The sequence below is a fragment of the Eleutherodactylus coqui genome, chromosome 10 (assembly GCF_035609145.1).
Source record: "Eleutherodactylus coqui strain aEleCoq1 chromosome 10, aEleCoq1.hap1, whole genome shotgun sequence".
NCBI classification, from domain to species: Eukaryota; Metazoa; Chordata; class Amphibia; order Anura; family Eleutherodactylidae; genus Eleutherodactylus; species Eleutherodactylus coqui.
This window is the reverse complement of record NC_089846.1, coordinates 101,773,540-101,789,076: the sequence shown is the minus strand read 5'-3', so window position 1 is coordinate 101,789,076 and position 15,537 is coordinate 101,773,540.

The window sequence follows — 15,537 nt, the reverse complement described above, 5'->3', positions numbered from 1 at the left end:
CCTTTAAATGGACATGCGCACACACGGGTGTTTTTTAAGCTGGTTTTACCAAATGAAAGCAGAGACTCTTCATGACAAACACCTCGTATGTGGATGTCCATCTAAGGGTTGCGCCTTATTCCCAGCCTTTTGGTTTATATCAGTTCGTTCTTCATACATTTACCCACATGTTGCACAGATACTGGGTTGCCTGCACTCGACATCTAATGCATATACCTTTCCTGCTACTTCACCATCAGGATACCTAATTAGAACAAGGACCTAATCACCAACGCTGCACTTGACTCCACTACTTTTTCCACACCATATCATCTGTCAGATCTGATGGGGTCTCAGGTATAAATACACTCATTAACCAATCAGAAAACAGAAGCCTCACCTGAATTAAAATAACATAAATACCCCTTCCACGCAGAATAGAACACCGATGTCATGTTGTAAAAGCACATGATCAACCACAGTGCAATACAAAATATCACCCCAACTGCACTAAATACCACAGTGCAGCAGAAAATATTACCCCAACAGCGTCAAACAAATAGCACAGTGCTGCATAAAATATTTGTTACGACCTAATCGGACGCAACCTAAACAAGGACTGAAGGGAAAGGATTAAAACAGGGGGAGGTCTGGGTCAAGTGCTGTAGATCCGGTGAGGTTGGCACTGGCTATTATTCTAGTGATAGGACCCGTTCGGACAGACTGAACCAACTGCTCCACTGCCTGTATAGCTGTAGCGTGTTTTTCTTCTATACGTTGGTATTGTGCCTCCAAATCCGCCTTCATGGGTAAAGCGCTGAACATTTTCCAGATTCCCTGCAATGTGTGCGCCATGTCTGCTGGTATCTCCTGTGGCTCTCCCATATCCGTCCCGGGAAACCCTGAGTGATGCTGGCAGTATTGTAGGCTGCTAAATTGGAGGTTTCCGTGGGGGGTACCCTGGGGAATGGAGGAACTGGGGCACTAATGCTCCCAGAAAGCCCATGTAGTGTGAGGTTCCGATCTGTGGGAGGTGAGGGTTCTGCTGTGGGTATTTGTCGTGTAGCAGTGTGGTGCTTCACTCACCCATTGCGGGTCTTGTTGTCTGGGCTGCAGGGAATGGGGATCAGGCTGTTCTCCTGCTGGCTGTGCCTCTCTCTCTGCCGTGGCCGTTACAAACGTAAGGATACCACATGTGTTTTTTTTTTGTTTGTTTTTTTTACATAGTAAAAGGGGAAGTGTGGGATTTGGACATTTTTATTTTTAATTGTTTTTACTATTTTTTTTTTTAGATTTGTTATTTTTCTCCCACTAGGGAGCTTGAATATAACCATCATTTATCATTCTTCTAATACACTGCATAGTATAGTAGTGTATTAGAAAGCCTCTGAAGCTCAGCCAGAGGCTGAGCCTCATAGGAAACTGTAGCTGGCAGACCCAGAGGCTATATTCAAGTCTGCGGGTGCCATGGCAACCCATTGGGACCCCACGATCACATCGCGGGGTTTAAATTGGTTAGAGAATGTGCCGCCTCCTTATGTCAGCATTTTACATGCAAAGGTTGCGCCTGGGTCAAGGCATGTAAACAGTTAAACTGCAGGGATCCATGGTTACTTTGGTCTCCACTGTTAGAGCAGGTGCCAGACTGTGATCTGGCAGTTGAGCACCTACGCTCTCTGGCATGGGATACCCGGAGGGGTTTGCATCCCATGGCTCAATGAAATGCGCCTGGACATAGCCCAGATGGAAGAGTCAGAGACTCCGCCTCCTACGCACATGTCCTCCTTCACCGACTACATGTCTCTACACCTCTCTCCACCAACTAACTCCACCCCAACCTATGTAAACACCAATCCCACTATGCCAAACAGGTTAGGGAGGCAGACGTATAGGCACTACTAAGCTTGACAACATCCACACCAGACATAGACTCAGGGACAACCTAAAAAGGTCACCACTTACATGACAAAAGACCAACACTATGTAGACATACACAAAAACACACAAAGACTATTCACACGGCGTAGACAAACAAGTGTTAGAGGGACCCTAACTCCGGGCCACTACAAATGGATCTCAGTGCTGCAAGCTGCTTATTTAGACCCAGGATCTGGGCTTCCGTGTGTGCAACATACTCTTACCTCGTACAACAGTATGCACAGCTGTTCAAGGATTGCATTCATGGCACAAGATGTACACTGGACGGCTTTGTCAGTCATGGAGCACATTCTAAATAGGGATAGTACAGATAAAAATCAAATAATTTATGCAAGTGAAAAACAATAAATAGATACAAGTACAAAAATATGGAAACACTACAAAATGCATGGGATTTTAACCATTAGCACTTAACTGCCTTTATGATCCCTACTTCGTTTAGAGCTTTCCTGCCAAATTTGTGCTTACTTCACTTCTTGCCCTGCTCTGGGTGGTTTTGGGAGCCAGCTGGTAACAGCAGCTGAGTGGCTCAAACCCCTGACCAATGGAACCTTGTTGCTTGGGCAGATGTTCACTTCTGCTCAGCAGCATCTGTGCCATATTACCTCTACTTAAAATCAATCTCTACATGTCTTATTGAAGTATGATTTATAATCCCATATAATTTACAGCATGCATTTCGTATAGTGTTTCCATATTTTTGTCCACCCCCTGTAATGCCCTTCTAAAGTCCTCAAAACTAAAGTCATCCAATTTTATGTCATACACATTTAAAAAAAATTTTTTGAAAATCAAACCATATTCGCAAGCTCGCACACTCGTAGGCTTGCTTGCTTTAAAATAACCCTCAGCAGCAGTAACTCCTTCAACAAATCCTCTGTTTTAGGCTTCTTTCCCACGAGCGCATATCGGACGGCCGTTTTCACGTTTGATTTGTGCGCCCGTTCACCAGATTTTTCACTAACAACGTAGCGTATATATGCGCTCCTGTGAAAGAAGCCTTACACTGAGTAAATGTGTGTCAAAGCAACCCTCCAGTTCTGGACAAACCAGGATGCCCACACCACTCCTGACAACCTGATGTACACTGTGCATTAGTAACCTATTGGTATTCATAAGCCCCATTTACATGCAAAGATGATTGCTCAAAATCCGTTCAAAAGATAGGATGATTGATAGTTTGAGTGATCATTTTGCATAAGCTGCTAATGGGCACTAATGCCCATCAGTAGCTTATTATCTTCATTTGCATGTAAATGAGCCTCCGTGAGTGTATGCACCCGTTAAGCACATATCCTCCTTGTTAGATAACATTACCCAAATAGAGTCAAGCATTCTAATGCAACATAGTTTATTAAATGATCATAAATTCATTTGATATTATAACAATAAATTGTCAGATATCATTGATGCTTGTAAAAATAGTGAATGCTTGTAGATCAGGAAGGATGGAATCAGATCTGGCTTTACAAATCACCATCCTGAAAGAAAGGGAAAACAATATAAGACAAAGTACATACAATATAATACACAACTGTTAGGTCTGGTAGATGTGGGCATCGTGCTCTGAATCTGTGATTGCCTTTTTTCCAGCACTGTCATGGTTAAATTGGTTCTGCCTCTTTCACCCAGCTGCAGATTGTTGGTCATCTCTTCACCAGTATATAGAGGCCTCAGACCTGACAGCCCCTGCTGCAGTGTTGGTGTGTGAGGCCTCTTATATGCACGTGTCGCAGCTGATATTTTCTGTTCCTGTGTTTGGAGTTTATGCTTTGTCTTCTAGTTTGCTCAAGTACTTCCAGCCTGGTCCTGAACTTGCTCACTCCTTGGTTCTGCAGTTGGCATGGTGTTATCCAACTTCCTGGTGATCAGTCCTGACAGGGTTAATCAGTGCCTAGGTTCCCGCGCAGGGCCGCCCTTGTCAGGGCGAATTCTCTGCTGTTAATAGGCAGGGGCTTTCCATCTTCTGCTTCCAGCATAGTGCTAGATCCCCTGGTCAGCTTGCATTCCAAGTCACGCCATCAAGTGGTGAGCATCCGAGTTTCCAGAGTCGGCTGTCTGCCCTGCTGGTCTATTCCATCTACTGATTGAGCGACACAGCGGATCCACATCAAATCCCTAACAACAACATAGATCACCTAAACTGTATACCTAGCTTCAAGAATATCTAGCTATTAAAGATGGGGCATATAATGATAATCCAAATTCAGGCCCTTAGGCGTTAGCGTATCTAACTCGAAAATCCAGTTCTTTCTTTTTTAGCTGTAAAGCACAATCTCAACCTCTTGGTAGTGGTGGAACATGATCTATTATTCTAAATTTGAATTGGCTGATAGAGTGGTTACGTTCTAGAAAATGTCTAGATAACACTGGACAACAAAATTGAAAAAATTGTTTGGTGCCGGGAATGTTACAACTGATTTAGTGTATATTTGACCTTTTATTTGCAAATATGCAAACAGTTTCTCCCTATCAGCTATAGTTTTGGCGCATGCGCATGGCCAGTCATGCTGTGTCACATAGCCAATCTTATTCGTACATTTTGTCCCGACCAGTAGTGAGGAATGGTTGTGTACATTTGTCGCCCGAGGTGTTGTAGCTATACAATCATTGTGTTCAGGGGCATACCTAAAGGCTCAGGGGCCCAGGTGCAAAAGTTCAGTTTGGACCCCTCTCTTCTTCTTAAATCGTGCTGCATACAGCTGCAAAACACATTTCCATACATGAACTAGCCCCTTGGTGTAATCTTTCCAAATATAACACATTTCCTGCGCTACATGAAAATGTATTTGTAGCCCCTTTGGCCACTCTTACACACACACGCTAGAGTACTAGAATACACACACACTAGGGTACTATGTGATTGCTGACTCCTACCACACTGGTGACATCACCACAGGTCCTGGAAGCTGCTGTCCGCTTTGCCAGTGGGGGTCCATGTGAGACGGCTGTGAGGTGAATGATAGCAGCGGCTGTCCTCTCCTCTTCAGGACAACTGGGGTGATCTTAGGCCGGCATCCTTTCCTCCTTTCCCGCAGCTGCTACACACTGCTGGTGACCAGCCAGCCAAGCACTCAGCATACCCACTGCTCACCCCCGCCGGCACGCAAATCTTTTCTGCTGAGCAGACAGGTACTCGAAAAGGACGATACTCGCTCGAGTATTTTCCCTTAACGAGTATGCCCGCTCATCTCTAGCAATTTCCCATTAGGCCAACAAAGCGGGTACACAAAATATCCGTGTTTTATGTGTCTCTGGGACACTAGGACCAAACAATATTGTAGAATAAAACACTAATTTGTACGGTATTTGTTTAATTATATCAATCATATGTCTAATATGGAATATGGTAACAAAATTCAGTCGGTGCCTATATCACAGAAACTAGAGCTGATAGGGGAAAATGGATGGCATATTTGAAATCAGGGCACAAAATATACCTTATAACAGCTGTCAAACGCTCTGCACCAAAATATGTGTTGGCCAGTGTAATATTATCTACGATGAAGTAAGCTCTAGGCTGGACCTGGGAGAGTCTATTGATCTCATATATCTGGACTTCTCTAAAGCATTTGACACTGTGCCACATAATAGGCTGATATATAAAATGAGACAGCTCTGATTGGGTGAAAACGTGTGTATCTGGGTAAGGAACTGGCTCAGAGATAGAAAGCAGAGGGTGGTAATAAATGGTTCGTACTCTGATTGGGCCACCGTCGCTAGTGGGGTGCCACAGGGTTCAGTATTAGGGCGCCCACCCACTGGCGATTTTTTTTTCTTTGCGTTTTGCGTTTTTTCTCAAGAGCAATTGGAATTGAATGTACTCCTGTCCGCTGGCGTTTTTTTTTGCGTTGCGTTGCGTTTTTTAACATAGGAACTGTCAGTTGCATATGTGTCCTTATTTTTCTCCTAATGCACCCATGAAAGTCAATGGAAATTAATGGAAAAGCCGCGAAAACGCGGCAAAAAACGCTGCGAAAAACGCGGGAAAAACGCCGCGAAAACGCTGCGTTTTTCACGCACGAAAATCGCAAACGCCAGTGGGTGGGCGCCCTTAGGCCCCATTCTGTTCAATATATTTATCAACTACCTGATAGAGGGACGGCACAGCAAATATAAATAGACAATACAGAATTATACAAGATAATTAATAGAAAGGACAATGTACGGCTACAAAAGGACCCAGATAAACTGGGGGCTTGGGCAGAAAAATGGCAAGTTCTGGACACCGGCGCTCAGGAAAGATGTTGCAGTGCTTAAAGGGGTTGTCTGCCGCCCAAACTGATTTTTTTTCCCCCCATTAATTCCCTGTGGAGTAGAAGCATCACACACAACAGCCTTTCCCATAAAAATCGATATTCTGCTTACCTTTTCATTCCTTTTCTTCCCTTTATAAAGTTTGCCTGAAGAATTCTTCAAAGATGGCGCCGCTGGGTAGTTCCCATGATGCACTGCTGCCTCTCTCTCCTCAGCGTGCGCGCTCCCGATGACACCGGTCACATGACTGGAGGACCGGCGTCATAATGCAGACGCACGCTTCACTGCTTTGAATAGAGCCGGCAGCCGTCCGGTCCCATTCAGAGCAATGAGAGGGCAGGGAGAGCAGTGCGATCTCCTGCTAGAGCTGTGACAGCTGTTAGCAGGAGATTCCTTCATCTCCCTGGCATGTCCCCTCATCACTGGATACTGTGACAGCCCTGTCACAGTGTCCAGTAATGAGGGGGCATGCTGAGGAGATGTAGGAATCTCCTGCTAACAGCTGTCACAGCTCTAGCAGGATCGTGATCTGTAGCAGCACTTTCAATAGCAGAGAATTGCGATCCTCAGCTATTAAAAGTGAAAGTAGCACCAAACATGACTGACACACACACAGCCCCCTCCACACATGCACCCCACAGTGTCCCCCCTCCCCCGCAAGCCAACAGCTGACAGCTCCGACCAGCAGCATCATCCCCCCCCCCCCCCCCCCACTGGCTGACAGCTCCGACCAGCAGCATCCTCCCCCCCCCCACTGGCTGACAGCTCCGACCAGCAGCTCCCCCACCTTCCCCCTCACCCCCATCCCGGGACTACTGACTGACAGGTCTGTCACCCCTACACCTCCCCACCCCCACCCCTGACTACTGACAGCTCGCAGCACCCCTCCCCCGTGAGAGACCGGCACTCCACTCCACTCCCCCTCCTTCACTCCCCTTACCTGTCAGCTGAAGATCCCGCGGCCGCGCGTCCCCTGCAGGCAGACCAGAGCTTCCTGAAGCAGCCGGCAGAAGATCTACTGCGCATGCGCGGAGTAGAAGAAGCGCGTCCCCGTGCAGAGAACACCTGGAGCTGGCCCGACAAGAAGAGGACAAGAGACTTGTCGGAACCAATGGCAACCGAGGAGCAACACAGGGGGGGGGGGGGGCACTCCAAAAGGTAAGTGAATAACTTCTGTTTGCCTAATTTACAATGCACAATGTATATTACAAAGTGCATTGTATTGGGCAAGCAGAAGTAATAAGACCTAATGTTTATGGCCGGACAACCCCTTTAAGGGGGTTCAAAGAAGGGCAACTACATTAATGAACGAAATGAGAGGACTGGAATACCCAGAGAGGCTATCAAAATTGGGATTATTTACCTTGGAAAAAAGATGGTTAAGGGGCAACCAAACTAAATACATTAGGGGGCAATACAAGGATCTCTCCCATGATCTGTTTATGCCCAGGAATGCGACGGTAAGAAGAGGGCATCCTCTACGTCTAGAGGAACGAAGGTTTCATCACCAACACAGAAGGGGGTTCTTTACTGTAAGAGCAGTGAGACTGTGGAACTCTCTGCCTGAGGATGTAGCGATGGCAAAATCCAAAGAGGAGTTTAAGAGGAGACTAGATGTCTTTCTAGAGCGCTATAATATTATAGGATATAGACATTAAGTGACCAGCGGGGTTGTTTATCTTAAAGGTTGATCCAGGGATTTCTCTGGCTGCCATTATGGAGTCAGGAAGGAATTTTTTTTTCCTCCAAATGAGCTAAATTGGCTTGTTATTTTTTTTTTCCTTCCTCTGGACAAACAACGGTGTGTGTGTGTGTGCAACAAATGTTGAAGCACAAGCATATCTTTCTCTGATTTGATATCTATTACCTCTCAATGGGTGTCTAAAACTGTCACCCTTTTGGAGGTTGCCACAGCAGGTGCACCCTAAACATGGAAATTTACCTTTCTTCACAGAAGCAAATGTAGATTATATAGATCTTTTCTCATTGCTGTATAGGGAGTGTACCAATCTGTCACGAAAATTTGAATTTCTCCTGTATGCCATCATAGGAATACTTTTAAACTCCGGTATGTTATCACAGCCGTTGCTTAACAATGACCAATGTTTTTTGACCACAGCAGCAACCCTGTGCCTCCCAGGTCCATAGGTGGAGACAAATCCAGAGTCCTACATCTGGGCAAGAAAAATTAAAAAAGCACATACAGAATGGGAGGAATTGGGCTAAGCAGCAGCACATGTGAAAAAGACTTGGGTATACTAATAGATCATAGACTGAACATGAGTCAACAATGGGATGCAGCAATCAAAAAGTCAAACACAATTCTGGGATGTATTAAGAGAAGCATAGAGTCTAGATCACGTGAAATAATTATCCCCCTCTACTCTTCCTTAGTCAGACCTCATCTGGAATACTGTGTCCAGTTCTGGGCACCCCACTCTAAAAAAGACATCGACAAACTGGAGCAGGTTCAGAGAAAAGTTACCAAGATGGTGAGCGGTCTGCAAATCATGTCCTATGAGGAACGGTTAAAGGATCTGGGAATGGGTAGCCTGCAATAAAGAAGGCTGAGAGGAGACTTAATAGCAGTCTACAAATATCTGAAGGGTTGTCACAGAGCAGAGGGATCAGCCCTATTCTCATTTGCACAAGGAAAGACTAGAAGCAATAGGGTGAAACTGAAAGGGAGGAGACACAGATTAGATATTAGAGAAAAAGCTTTCTGACAGTGAGGGTGATCAATGAGTGGAACAGGTTACCATGGGAGGTGGTGAGTTCTCCTTCAATGGAAGCGTTCAAACAAAGGCTGGACAAATAGCTGTCTGGGATGATTTAGTGAATCCTGCGCTGAGCAGGGGGATGGACCCGATGACCCTGGAGGTCCCTTCCAACTCTACCATTCTATGATTCTATGACAAAACGTACTCTCTCAACCTTATTTTCCCGTTATTTGGGTAGCAATAATTCTCTGTGTGTTAGCTCTCTTGCTTTATCGGTGGCATTTTTTAATAGAAAATCAAGGTAAACCCTCTTTAGGAATTTAGCACTGGACAGCTGGTCAGGCTATTCAGCTTATGGGTGTACCAAATGCTGGACTCCCATCCATCAACTATTGATGGCCTTCCAGAGGATAAGTCATCAGTGGAAAAGAGCCCAGATTCCCCTTTTAAGACGTGCTGCAATTTTGAACTATGATTTGTGCCGATTTCTTGCGGTTACCAAATTTTCTCCATGTCAATAAATTGAAGCCTACATTAAGTCTCAGCCCTTGCCTGGACATACAAGCACAGGGCCCAATACATCTGCAGTACTGCTGTCAGAGCATTCTCTTTTCAGGTATGTTCACAAGGGGCATAAATACTTAGGAATTTAAAAAAAGAAATTCCATAGCGCTTACAGTACTTGCCAGGTAGATGAGATTTTAAGTAATCTCATTCACATTATGCGGATATCATTGCGGGGTTGTGATGAGTTGCTATGGCACCCGAAGGCTTGAATATAGCCTTCAGATCTGCCAGGTACAGTGGCCTGTGAGGCCTATTGTCTTTCCAATACACTACTATACAGAAGTATAGGAGTGTATTAGAAGAATGATAAAATATGCTGATATTCAAGTCCCCCAATGGGACCAAAATCAAAACATTAAAAAACTATGAGAAAAAAATATATAGTGAAATAAAAATGTCAAAACCTCACGTTTAGGCCACTCTCACACATAGTGTCAGCAAAACGCTGCAATTTTGATTGTGCCGTTTTGCAGCAATTTTACCGGGTGTTTTCGGACGCAGGTTACTGTGACCGTCAGCAGTTTTTAACGCACACCTTAATTGTGATGGGTGATGAAGTGTGTTAAAAAGCACGAAAACATGGCAAAGTAGAGCAGACAGAACCTGACATTTGTGGGGTTTCTAACGTCGTGATCAAGTGCAGGTCTGCGAGGCCCGATTGAAATCAGTGTGAGTGTTATACCATAGTGATAACGCTCATAAGCGCATGTATGACAGTGGCCTTACCCCTTTGCTATGTATGTTAAAAAAAGCCCATATGAAGTAATGCTGCGTTTCTAATCACCCAGAGAAACAAAATTTGTCCATTATTTAACCCGCACAGTGCACAGAATGAAAAATAAAAGGCGAAAATGAATAATTTTGTCTATCTCGCCCTATAAAAACAGAATAGAGACTGTGCATCAACAAATGGTACCATTAAAAAGTACAATTAAAAAAGCCCATTCACTGCACTGTTGACGGAAAAACAATTAGGGGTCATTAAATGCAACGCTAAACAAAAAAGTCATTCAAAAAAAAGTGTAAAAAACATGCATGAAAAAAACTATATAAATTTGGTATTAACAGAATCATATTGGCCTGCAGAATTAATTGAAAAGATTTATACTGCACGGTGAACCATGTTAAAAAATAAAAATAAAAAAAATATACCAGGATTGCAGATTTTGTTATTCTTGCCTCTAGAGAAAAGTGGAATAAAAAGCAATCAAAATGTCATATGTTCCCACAACATAGTAAAAAACAGTAAAACAAAACAAAAAAAAACTATCAATTTGGTATTATCAGAATTGTGCTGACCCACAGAATAGTGTTATCACATTATTTATTTTGCACACTGAACGCTGTAAAAATGAAATCCAAAAAACAAATGGCATTTTTTTACCCAATTTCCCCTTTAAAAAAATGAATAAACGTTACAGTTCATTATATGTACCCAACATGTATAATGAAGAAAGATTTGGTACCGTGTCCAGCAAGAAGTACTAAGGAAAACCGCAAAGAAACTCCATCATACCCCACACAAGGATGACCGTCTGAAAACCATATTCCCGGACCCTCCCCTTCTGTGTTACGGGCAACCTCCTAATTTGGGAAACTTTATAATCAGGAGTGCATTGCCCTTTGAAACACAAAAAGGAACTTATCCCTGCAAGGTAAGGAGCTGCAAGACCTGCTCACATATACTGACCACGGACAGAATACATAACCCCAACACAAAGCAGGACTATAAGATCCCGGGGACATTCTCAGCTCTTGCCCCGGTCTGTTGCGATACTGATAGCGGGCACCCAAGTCTGAGGATAATCAGCAGTATTTCCCTGGGAATCCCCTTTAATAAGTACCTGTGTGCCTAACCCATGCCCAAAATTGAGTTTATGCTCATTGACAGCAAGCACATATCTTGTAAAACATCTTAAGGAATTAATACAGGCAAGCTAAAAGTATCACAGTCATGTTTATTATGCTATAAGTGTGTACGGAAGGCTGAATACGCCTTTAAAAACTAAATCATTTTGTAGACATGTTCTGTTCAACTCTACGCTGCACTTTCATGAAACTGTTAGCAGATGTTTTTTATAACATCGTTTAATTGGAATGACTGCTTTTTCAAAAAAATATTGTAATACTCAACTTAGTAGCCTATATCGATATACAATATGAGGTTGGATTCAGACAAATGTATATTGGCTGGGTTTTCACGCCCAGCCAATATACGTTGTCTCTCTTTGCGGGGGGGTGGGGGGGGGGGACTGGAAGAGCCAGGAGCAGTGCTCTGAGCTCCCGCTCCCTCTCTGCCTCCTCTCCGCCCCTCTGCACTATTTGCAATGAGGAGAGGCGGGGCGGGGCTAATTCTCAAAACTTAGCCCCACCCCTGTCCCACCTCCTTTCATTGCAAATAGTGCAGAGGGGCGGAGAGGGGGTGGAGAGGAGGCAGAGAGGGAGCGGGAGCTCAGTTCCCGCTCCTGGCTCTTCCATCCTCCCCCCCTGCAAATGAGGACACCGTATATCGGCTCAGCATGAAAACCGAGCCGATATACGGTTATCTGAATCCACCCTGACTCTGGATGAACACGCACTTTATTCCCTCAAGGGCCAGGCTGTTTTGTACCTAAGGGACCAGACACTTTTTAGGGATTATAACCTATGTGGTGATTTTACTGGTCTATTTTTTCCTTCAGCTACCTACTTTATTTTTGCTGCCTTTTTTCCTGTGACATAAAAGCTTATTTTTTAATATCTTTTTTTCACTGATTTTTTCCCCCAGTTTTTTAGTTTGATACGTTTGCTATATCATATGCTTTTGGGGTCCAAATTCTTAGTTAGAGGTAAGATGAGCTCAGGAGATTAACTGTCACCACAACAACGTGGTGATCAAAGTAATCTGTTTATTGATTGACAGGCAGCAGTTTTCATAGGGACACATTCAATTATAATTCATTTATTACCATTGGTCAATAGAAACAAACACAATATGAATATGAAAGATAAGGAATTTAACATCTAAAATGCCAGGCAAACGCAGTGCAGGCATAGAAAAAAAATCATACATAAGTGACTTTTTGGAGCAGTAAAGCTAAACAATAAGTTGTTTAGAGAGAATGTTTAGGAACATATGTGAACAGTTAGGAACATGTCAGTTTGACCCGCCAGCCAGTCTAAATGCCACATAGCTATCTTCAAGATAAAAGACAAAAACCCCTGTACCCTGCAGCTCTGCTGTAATAAGGGGGACCCGGCAGTCATGTGATCTCCGGGTCGCATAGTGGAAGAAACACTTCTACTTTATAGTAGTGCTATGTACACTTACTAATGCCATGTAGCCAGGAAAGGAGAAGGCAGAAGTGGTTAAAAACTGCTTCTACCTTCTCCTCCAGATTCTCAGCTGTGACTAACAGCTGAGAACCCAACCAGCTCCTGTTTGATTGCAGTAGCAAAGGCTTAAGGCTTCTTTCACATGCGCAACAGAGATATTGCCACGAGAAAAATCGCAGCGATATCGTAGCTGTGTTCTGTGCAATATCTCTGCGTTTTCTCATGGCGTTATTGCAATTTTGGGCGCTCTTTTGCGCCATGGGCCCAGAGATCAGTTATAATCTGCTGGATTACTCAGCAGCATAAATTCACTTTGTTTCAGTTCCTGGGTGGTAGTCAAGGCAGGGCTCTAAATGATGATCAAAATAGTTGGAAATGTAAGAAGCAACATGAATTTACAGTCATGTTGTAATTTGTGACTACCTACTGCTATTCCACGGCGACAACTTTAATAGGAATCCGTGGCCAGGTTTAGACTGTCACTAGCATACTTGGGAAGAAAGAGTAGAGACCACAATTTCAGCGGCACATCACTTGATGGCATACTTTTCATAATCTCCCCTTTTAGAACCTACAGTGCACGCTGAGGTTATCTTACTCATAATGCTGTGCGAATGCGCCATAATCTTTGATGTTGAGGAGCTGCGGTTTTTCCCACCAGCCCTCCCCTGATTGGCATCTTTCCTCCTGTATAAAGTATAGGGAAAAAGCTGTCAATCCACAGCAGGGGGAAAGGCTTAGGCCGAAGTTCATGAAGATGAGGGCTCGGCACTGCAACTGCTAAAAGGAGATTTTATGTACCACCACAAATAAAGTGATCTGCTGCTGGAATCAGATGTCCCACCGCCCTCAGATAGGACAGCATAAACCTGACGACAGAGTACATTTAAGAATAACACGTGCAACTAACACGTGGTACTGGGTTACGCAGGTAGCGAAATCTCACTGACATACATACTTCAATGTGACCCTGCAAGGACCTGCTCTCCTCCAATCACAGCTCACACTTACCGTGTGGATTCGCTGGAGGGAGGGCCTGAATGTGTGACACTGAGGGCAAGTGAGCAGACCAGGGTTTGATGCTGGAGGGTCTCTAATAACTCTTGGATTATGGGAGGGAAAGAATTTATTTAGCTCTTTCTGTGTTACTAGTAGATCTCCATGGAACTTCTAGAAGTCATATTTATACTGTATGTAATTTCAATATGGATTTAATAAAGGTCTCTACCAGATAACTACTGTGTATATGTAGTAGCATGTCTAACCCTTTAGTAGAAGCTAAATGTATTCTAACTGGAGTGCAAACAGCTTGCTAGGTCCGCCTGTTTAATGTGTAGGGGCAGTTTTATGCAAAATACCTTGAGTAGCGATCTGGGTGGCTTCGCTCCGCCTGTGTGGGCTGTAATCAAAGCCAATGTGGCATCACTAATGTGCCAAAAAAGGGTGGGATGCCAGCATAGGACCACAGAGGAAATGACATGTGGTGTTCTTGTCTTATTTTGATACCTCCCAGAAACCCGCAGGAACTGAATTGTTCACTGCGTTGTGGGATTATTTCTATTATTTTTCATCTCAGAAGCTAAGAGGAGTATTCTGCTTATTTACTGGCCTAAACACGCTCTCACGTTGAAAATGAGTCCATCACAGAGTCATCACTGAACACAACTATCTAAACTCTTCTCGGAATACACGGCATAGGATTTGCCCAAAGGCAGATTCATGAACATTTTAGAATTGTGATTAGTAAAAACAGAGTGGAAAGCGGAAATTAGAGACATGAAAATTACTACAACAGCAAACATGTTTTATTTAAGCCATTAAATGTGCATTATAATCCAAAAGGGTTAAACGCTAAATGGGGGGAAAAAAAGCTGCCTTTAAATATTTAATGTGGGTGTCCAGCAGAACGGTCTCATCGGTGATGCTCTTCTGTGTGCCCATGAATACAAAAGGAACCATTCCCTAGATGTAAAATATGACCATTTTAATACTTCCATGCAGCGGATAGATTACAGGTTGTGTTAAATTACGTTAAAGGGGTTGTCAGTTGTTATTTTATGTTAAACCCTGTTTCCCATACAGTAACACAACTGAGCGCCATTTACTCATCTCTCCCCGCTTTCTGCCGTGTCCTGCGCCGCTACTCAGTCCTCCCCTTCTACTGTTTGTTTACAAGCTGCAGTACCAGCTGCTTACGGGATGTTACAGGCAGCTACAGCCAATGACAATTGATTGCTGAGCTCTGTCATTGGTTGCAGCAGTCTGTGACATCCCACGAACAGGCGGGACTGCAGCCTGAAACATGACGTCAGAAGGGAGACCCGAAGTGGCGGCACAGGACACAGCAAGGAGCTGGGAAAGGAGAGTATATTCCATGTTACTGCATGGGGAACAAGGTTTTAAAATAAATCACAAAAAACTTGGACGATCCCTTTAAGGGATTTTCAAGTTTCACAGGAAAAAATATCAGTCCATTTACAGTTTGTGCAAAGTAAAGCACTTACTAATAAATCAGGCCCTCTACAAGAAATTGAGTAACCCTGTGCTTGATGTCATTAATATGGCCACTGATACAGCTTGCCAACGGTACTTAAATACCTTTAATGGGAAACCTCTTTTAACCCTTTCCAATCCACTGTCTGACGTCTAAAGACATTATGATTTAAGGCTGTACAGCTCTGATGTTGGAAGACATCCGTCGGGGTTCTCTTACTGTATATTGCCAGCCTTTCTGCTGTCAGAGCCTATCCAACGTGTCACC